We start from the raw sequence: 8,199 nt of genomic DNA, 5'->3' as shown, positions 1-8,199 counted from the left end.
TAGTGAACTTGCGTGTAGAGCTGCTGCCATTATTTTCCACCACTATGATTAGGCTGTCACTTGTATTCACAGTCAGTGGCATATTTAGGACTTCCAGAAGACCCTGAGTAATGATTTTTCTCACAAAATCGGTACGGCCTTTTGGAAATGAAAATGTGATTGGTTGATTTATCTGTCACATGGTAGTTAAGATGATAGTTAATTAAACAATTATTCCTGCTCTACAGCTCGTTAAGTTCTAACAAATAGGAGAGCTTGCTTAACTATGTCTACCTAGATGCCACAAAGAGCAATAGTTCCTGATCTGACCATATCTCTGCTGGGCATAATATTGGAGATGGAACAATCCTCTCCCAGGAGAGTAGCAATGGACATCAAGTGGTAGCATACTTCAGTATACTATGGCACAATTTCTGGACTATTGATGTGGCCTTACTATTCTAATATGAGTCAACCAATGGCTTGCTTGCTGATGTGTTTTCAGAAGTGAGAAGTTCAAGTTGCTGTTGTACTAAACAACTTAATGAATTTTATTTTGATGCACATATTTTCCTGGTCCTAGATGCCTGCAGTGGGATAATCTGGTTAAAAATGCTGTCTCATGTGGTTCGCTGCCTGACTGGACAGAGGTGAAGCAGCATAATCCAGAGTTGAGATGTGGCCTGATTTGGGCAGTGTGCTCACACTGGATTATAGCGTGTCTAAAAATGTAGGCTGTCACTTTATTTCAAGGAAAATATATTGAGGGTTTAATAAGGCCTTGTTCTTTTTTCAATAAAGCCCAAATTAGTGTTCCGCTGTGACGTGGAGCGAGGAGGCGGACGCATCCGTATTCTAAAATATTTTTTACGTTTTAGCCATTGAACTCTTGTATAGTACACAAACTGACACACTAGTGAAGTATTTAGTCTTTTGGGAACCAAAATACTGTGAATGAGTATAGATTTTTATACAAACTGACTGACTAAAAACTTGTTTAGCACTGTTTTAGCCTCTAATTTATGATGTGTAGGAAAGCCCTTTTCTAACAGTTGGGAGCGATGAGGAGGCAGACACATATGCGGAGAAAAGCAAGATTTATTCGGGGCAAATCCAGGGTCGTGGTCAATACAGTCCAGGTTCAGGTAGCCAATACGAAGAGCAGGAGGGACAGACATGACAAAGAACACAGAAATCCAAATACTTAACAAAAGACTTCGAACAGAACAAGTAAAACATCCAACACATCAAACATATCCAACAAATCAAACATGAATCATATCAAACAACAATTCAAACATCAAACAAAGACCAACAAGAAATTCAGGAAAACTCAGGGCTTAAATACAAACAGGGATAACGAGGGATAACCAGATGCAGGTGGAAAGCACAGGTGGGAACAATCAAGGGCGGAGTCACAAAACAATGGGGCCGGACTGGGAAGAAATCAAAACAACAGCACATGACAGGACTGAAAGGTAAGCAAAAGCACATGAGGAGACTGGGAGCGGCCAATCGTGACACCTTTAGAATACCACATCTCAAATAATTAACGACTTCCAAGTTCTACTAATACAATACACTCCAGAAGTCACTCAATGCTACTTAAAATCTTTCAGAATAAAATGCTGCCAGATATATAATAATATTATGAGAATCAGAATTCATACTAAATCATTTGCAAAACAGGGTCCTAACAAAGTGTTAACTGTGTATTATTACAGTTAATAATGCAAGTACGAGTAATGGATAATAAAGTGAATAAAGTGCAAAGAATACAGTGGTGGAAAGGGCTTGTGGTGAACCTGTCAGTAAAGGATGCCCCAATCTTGAACCACATCTGGCCTGTTTTGTAGGAACACTCACAGTCACAATGTCAAGAAATCTTATAGCACAACCCCAATTCCAATGAAGTTGGGTCATTGGTGCATCCCTGAAAGGCTCAGTCGTTCACAAGCAAGGTTGAGGTGAGGCTCACCACTTTGTGAACAACTGCTTGAGCAAATAGTCCAAAAGCTTAAGAACAACGTTTCTCAACGGGCAATTGCAAGGAATTTAGGGATTTCATCATCTACAGTCCATAATATCATCAAAAGTTTCAGAGAATCTGGAGAAATCTCTGCAAGTAAGCGGCAAGGCAGAAAACCAACATTGAATGCCCATCAAACCAACATCATTCTGTAACGGATATTACCACATTGGCTCAGGAACACTTCAGAAAACCATTGTCAGTGAACACAGTTCGTCGCTCCATCTACAAGTGCAAGTTAAAACTCTGCCATGCAAAGCGAAAGCCAGATATCAACAACACCCAGAAACACCGCCGGCTTCTCCGGGCCCGAACTCATCTGAGATGGACTGACGCAAAGTGGAAAAGTGTCCTGTGGTCTGATGAGTCCACATTTCAAATTGTTTTTGGAAATCATGGACGTCGTGTCCTTCGGCACAAAGTTCAAAAGCCAGCATCTCTGATGGCGTGGGGGATGTGTTAGTGCCCATGGCATGGGTAACTTGCACATCTGTGAAGGCACCATTAATGCTGAAAGGTACATACAGGTTTTGGAGCAACATATGCTGCCATCCAAGCAACGTCTTTTTCAGGGACAAGACAGAGTCAGGGACTTATTTCAGCAAGACAATGCCAAGCCACATTCTGCATGTGTTACAACAGTGTGGCTTCGTAGTAAAAGAGTGCGGGTACTAGACTGGCCTGCCTGCAGTCCAGACCTGTCTCCCATTGAAAATGTGTGGAGCATTATGAAGCGCAAAATGCGACAACGGAGACCCCGTATTGTTGATCAAAAGTTGTACATCAAGCATGAATGGGAAAGAATTACACCTACAAAGTTTCAACAATTAGTGTCCTCAGTTTCCAAACGCTTATTGAGTGTTGTTTAAAGGAAAGGTGATGTAACACAGTGGTAAACATGCCTCTGTCCCAACATCTTTGGAAGGTGTTGCAGGCATCAAATTCAAAATGAGTGAATATTTCCAAAAAACAATAAATTATAACCAGAAACTATATTTATATTACTTTAAAAAAGACAAAATCTGTTGATCAAAGCTTACATTTCCTCACTATTCAGTACTCCTGTTGAACATGCTTTGTCAAAAGCTCAAAAAAGTGAAATAATATTTCCCTAGAGCACATTCTTCTGGATTGCACATTATTCAGAAAACTATTCAGAGCACACCCCAAACAACAGCTTCAAAATACTTGTCGCAGCAAGCAGCATGGATATTCAGTAAGCAATAGCTATGCCTTCATCAACTTGTCAAGAAACATCAAGTAGTAAATTCGTTCACGTCAAAGTAACCAAAGGGGAACAAACCCAGAATGTAATGACATTGCAAGACTCGATACAACAGACTGATTCCATCAAGAACTGCTTATAATCATTCTTATTTGCCAAGTACTTGCCATTTCGTCTTAGAACCTCATGACGACAAAGAAGAACTCTGCAACATCTTGCATGAAGCAGCTGTAAGATTACAGAATGTGGCAATTAACTAGGAGAATGACAGTCATTTCTCCAAAGTCCTCGTTGGGAGGCAATTTGCAGAAATCTCTTGGCTGAAACATTTCAAAGTGTCAAAACTGCTTTTGAAACATATTGTGCTTTAATGCCACATTCCATTACTAGACATCCTGTCTATATTTATAGCAAGAAGAGTTATACAGTAGCTATACAGTATCAAAAAATGTTCTATGGCTTGTAACAATAAAAGAACCCTTTCTGGTGCTATGTAGGAACATTTTTAAAAGGTTCACAATCAAGGAATTATTTAAATCACTCAAATGCTTGATTCAACTGTCATGTTTCTGTCCACAACAACTGATTTATTAAAGGAAACTTGAAGAACACCATTTTAAAGACTGCTAAATCCTCCCAAAGTCCTCAGAATGAACCTTTGGGTCATACCATCAGATTCATGAGACACAAGAGATGTAATGAATGCTGTACATGGATGTCACTGCATATTCAACAATCATACAACAATCTTTGTGCTATACTTGTGCTATTCTTTGACTCTGCAATGTGTTATGCCTACCATATTAATGCTGTGTATTTGTCAGGTAATGTAATAATACAAATCCTTATGTATTACAAATAGATGTAATAAAAACACTTTCTGGAGAAGTTGGGACATTTGATGGGACATCAAAATAAGAATCTGGGATTTTTTTAATTCTCTTGAATCATTTTTTAACTGACTAAAGTACAAAAGATTTATATTGTTTTCATTGACAAAATATTACCACTGTGTTACAGCAAGTCCCCTTTCAAATACACTTTTTATCATTTGGGAACTGAAAATACTAGTCAGTTTTGCTTGACACCTCAGCACACCTCAACAGTCCAAAGGCATTGTCTGATTCTCCTCTTCATGAAGCACCATGCATTTTCAACAGTAGACAGATCTGGATTGCAGGCAGACCAGTCAAGCACACGCACTCTGGCTCAGGCCCAGAGAAGTCATGGATGTGTTTGCATAGAATTGATGTTTGGCTTTTTCCTCGCATAAAAGACTTTCAAGTTGCATTTCTTGATGCAGTGGCAGACTATGTTAAATGGTAGCAGTTTTCCAAAGTACTCTCAAGTCCATGTGGCTATATTTAAGCAGCAGTTTCTCATGCAATGCCAGCCGAGAGCTCAAAGTTCATGCACTTTTAACAGTGGTTTGCCCTACACAGACTGAGATTTCTTTAGATTCCAGAAATCTTTTCATAACATGTTCAGTAGACAGTGAAAGACTTTTGCATCTTGCATTGAGAAACGTTCTTTTTTGAACTGTTTGAAAATTCTCTTACAAAGTTTAGCACAAAGTGTTGAGTGAAGACCCATCTTTGCTTTCAAAGACTCTTTGTGCCCTTGGTGGATGTTACTTTTATACCCAATCATGATACTCTCACCTGTTACCAATCCACCTGCTTACTGTGGAATGCTTCAAAATGGTGTGACTTCAATTCTCTATAAACTTTTTACTCTTATTTTTGCCACTGTCCCAGATTTTATGAGTGTGTTGCAGGCATAAATTTAAAATGTATTTATATTTACAAAATAAAAGCAAGTTGGTCAAAAGTCATTTCTTTGTACTTTTGTGAGTTAAATAAAGGTTCAAGGTAGGGGTGCGGAAAAAAATCGATTCCTAGATGCATCGCGATGCGGACATGAACGATTCTGAATCGATTCACAAATGTCAAAAATCTATTTTCTAAATATTTAATTTTTAACGTAATGTTGAGGGAACCTGGAAACACGGAAGTGCAGCGCCCAGAACCCTCTGTGAGGTGCACATAACAAAAATGCTACTGGATGAGCGAGAAATCCGACCGGATCGCTCTGCATTAAATGCCAGGTTTGGTTAGAAGTCACAACTCAAATGTTAAGAAGAGCCATTTTGTCTTTTCAACAGAAATCAAACCACCTTGGTAGCCACAACATGTCCAGTATGTCTCAGTGTGTGATAATGTCCTAGTATAAGTTTGGTTAAAAATATAAATGAAAACGTTGACTTTAGCTCAGCTATAGCCACTTTCCTCCGTCTCCATCAGAAAACTTTTCCTCTAAAGTAAATCAGTTTCTTGTAAAATGTCTCTGAACGTTCGACTGTTTTACGAGGCTGAAGTCCCTTCTTGAAGTCGCTTCAGCTTCTTGTTCGAATTTTCCCGTTCCACCAGGAAAATGAAAGTGGAAAAGTTGAAAGTTTATTCACATCTTTTTAGTGTTTGACAGTCTCTCGTTGCAGATTTAACTTGCCAGGAAAACAACTGCAGCACTTATGAATGTGAATAACGCATCGTTGCTAGGTGACCTGCAGTCTGAGTCTCAGTCGTTCTGAAACAGGGCTTTCGCGCTGTGTTGCACATGTCCCGTTTTGAAGATATTTTACTGACACAGTGACCCCCCCACTCTCTACAACCAGACCAAAACCTAAGTTATAAAATCAATAAAAAATTTACAAAAAATGGGCAGGACGGCTGAAAGGTGCTGATTGGACATCCACCACCACTGGGTCTTATTTCACCATAACTGCGCATTTTATCACAGATTAGTGGCAGCAGCGTCTCATGTGCTCCAAGCAATAGCAGTGAATGAAAGCCTTCTAGTTCACTTTTTACATCACTTCCATTTTGTTTATAAAAAAAAGATATTAGAAGTAAATTCATTATAGATCATTACAAATACTTTGCTTTAAAAGTACCAGTAGGAACATAGAGATCCTGCATAGAAAAAAAAGATGCAACCTTCTGGTCACAGGGCCAGTTCCCTAACCTCCAGCGCACAACTGCCCCCAGTCATCAAGAGATGCATCAATAATCATTTTATAATCGCATCGCAGCCCTCTGAATCGTAATCGAATTGAATCATCAGTCGCCAAGAGATTCCCACCCCTAGTTCAAGGTAATGAACAAATTTACAGATTATGCAATCCAGTGGTTGCATAATTCATGCTGGGTATTGTAGTGAGAAAACATTAATGGACAAAAACATGAAAACTAATAGTTTCAAACCAATAAGGCTTGTGAATAATATGACATATATGAAATGCTAATTTTAGGCTGGACCCATACTTAAATGGGTAGTAAACCACAGTCAATAAAATGACAGTATCACATACTTCCATCCATCCATTATCTAAGCTGCTTTTCCGTCAGGGTCACGGGGGGGTGCTGGAGCGTATCCCAGCAGTCTTCGGGCGGAAGGCAGTAAGTATCACATACTTATAGAGTAGTTTTTTGTTTTTTTTTAATAAAAAAAAAAAGAAAACATTCTCTGTTAATCTGATCAACAAAGCCACAAAGAACCCAGCTAACACTGAAGACTTATGTATACAATTACTATACAGTTTATTGAATAATACCTGTGAGAAAGGAAAAGAAAGGCATGTCAGTGCGGTTAAACCTTTGTTAAATCTTCCTTAATTTGCCTCCTCATTGTATTGTTATTGAAACAGCAACTTGGTCATAACTTTGAAATTAAAAACATGAATTATGAACGAAACTTTTCAGAGGAAGGAAGTACATTAGCAGAAAGTAGACAAGTAAGTAGTTAGAAAATGTTCTTTCTTTATTTTGCTGTAGTTGACCCATCATTTTTCACATTTAGCTCAGCTATTAAAACACCTCTTTTTCCCCACAAGCTTAGTAGCAGATAGTACATTGTGTTGAATGAACATTACAGGAAGTTATTTGATTTTTACTCCATACTAACTTCTTAATATATGGAAACAAATCTTCATATACCAATAGTTCAGTAATATTGCAAGTTAATGGCCAAACAATTTAGAAGAGAACTCCACTGATTTTCAAAACGTTACTGTATAATTCAGTGTTTGGAATATAAACAAAATCATTAAGAAATGTTTAATGTGAAATGGCTCATTGTGGAGAAACTTCGCTCTTCAAATCTAACAGTGGTCGTAATAGGAACCAGGGGTTGCGACATCTACAATGCAAATGTTATTTAATATCCAAAACACCCAGAAACCTTCAGTGTACGACTTTGGTGATTTATACAGTATGTAATGTTGGTGATCTTAAAATAGCAGCAAATTTGAAAACGCACAATTTCTTTTGGTGCTATTTTAACTTAGAATACTCTGCTTGTACCTCTCTGCCATAAAAGACACGTTTGAGGCCAAAACATTTGCCAAAACTTTTGCTTATATCTTAATAATTTATTTCCATTTCATTGTTACTTTTTCCTGTGGTAGTTCTTCCACGATATCTAGGTAGATACAGTTAAGCTAATGCTCTCAGGAGCTGGCCTGAAGGCTTTACATGCAGGCCTTAACTACCAACTACGAATATAATATTATGTGGAAGGGGAATCAACCAATTATGTTCTGATGTAAAAAAAAAATAAAAATAAAACACTCTAGGCCTTGAAATTCCAGATACATCACTGACTGACCAGTCTAACCAGGTTTTAGAGAGTTGTTAGAAATGGAAATGTTTCTGTATACAAGCATTAGCTTAGTGCTAACTCATTATTTGAAATCCCATATAAATGGTAGCAGAGCTTAGCATTATAACAAAGGTGGGCTCTTGGTTTTTTTTTGACATTTTTGGGTTGGACTACAGGACATGATAACTAGGTAATCATGTCAAACTGTCAGAATTGCATATTGTATAAGATGTAATGCTTATTGAATATAGAGTAAGAAAGGCATCACTTCTTCAAAAGTACAAAGCCTTCATAAACACACATACAT

The sequence above is a fragment of the Pygocentrus nattereri genome, chromosome 16, assembly GCF_015220715.1.
Source record: "Pygocentrus nattereri isolate fPygNat1 chromosome 16, fPygNat1.pri, whole genome shotgun sequence".
Lineage (NCBI taxonomy): Eukaryota > Metazoa > Chordata > Actinopteri > Characiformes > Serrasalmidae > Pygocentrus > Pygocentrus nattereri.
Note: the sequence above shows the minus strand (reverse complement) of the source record.